This window comes from Myotis brandtii, unplaced genomic scaffold, assembly GCF_000412655.1.
Source record: "Myotis brandtii unplaced genomic scaffold, ASM41265v1 scaffold482, whole genome shotgun sequence".
Lineage (NCBI taxonomy): Eukaryota > Metazoa > Chordata > Mammalia > Chiroptera > Vespertilionidae > Myotis > Myotis brandtii.
In genome coordinates, this window is record NW_005368420.1 from 59,755 (window position 1) to 60,635 (window position 881).

At 48.1% G+C, this 881-nt stretch overlaps 1 protein-coding gene across 1 annotated transcript in view; it reads left to right on the forward strand.

Annotated features, from left to right (window-relative positions):
- Positions 1-881, forward strand: part of HECTD4 (HECT domain containing E3 ubiquitin protein ligase 4) — a 126,511-nt gene that overhangs the window by 12,640 nt on the left and 112,990 nt on the right. The gene's annotated exons all lie outside the window — the stretch shown is intronic.

Below are 881 nucleotides of genomic sequence, written 5' to 3' on the forward strand. Positions count from 1 at the left end.
CCACCCCGAGTGCACAAATTTTTGTGCACCGGGCCTCTAGTTTTTAAATAAGTATCTATATATATAAAAGGCTAAGCGACTGTCTATCCAGCCAACCAGCCAGTAGGTATGACGCGCACTGACCACCAGGGGGCAGATACTCAATGCAGGAGCTGCTGAGCTGCAGTGACTTGGCAGCAGCGATTCCCTGGAATCTGGTTTACTGCACACTTATGTTTGCATTATACACCCTGTATGACAGCAACTTTGCAGAGTGCTCTCCCGCACTCTGGGACCCTTCAGGATATGTCGGAGAGCCAGTTTTGGCCCGATCCCCACAGGCCAAACCGAGGGACCCCACCTGACAGCAGAGGGACCCCGCTCATTCCATAGACACCCTTTGAGCCACAGTGCTGCCCCAGGTGCAGCTGGCTGGGGAGGGACCATGGGAGGTTGGCTCCCTGGCATGTCTGGCCCTTCTCGCCCAGTCCCACCCTGCCAGCCACCTTCTATTTAATTTCCTTTCAGTGTGCACAAATATGTGCACCAGGCCATTAGTATTATCATATTTATCTCTTTGAGAATTTTGTCATCTTTGAAAGTGTTCCTAGAGCATGTTATTTAAATTTTTTTAAAAATATATTTTATTGATTTTTTTACAGAGAGGAAGGGAGAGGGATAGAGAGGTAGAAACATCCTTGAGAGAGAAACATCGATCAGCTGCCTTCTGCACACCCCCTACTGGGGATGTGCCCGCAACCAAGGTACATGCCCTTGACCGGAATCGATCCTGGGACCCTTGAGTCCACAGGCCGATGCTCTATCTACTGAGCCAAACCGGTTAGGGCTATTTAAATTTTTAAAAATATATTTTTTAAATTGATTTCAGAGAGGAAGGGAGA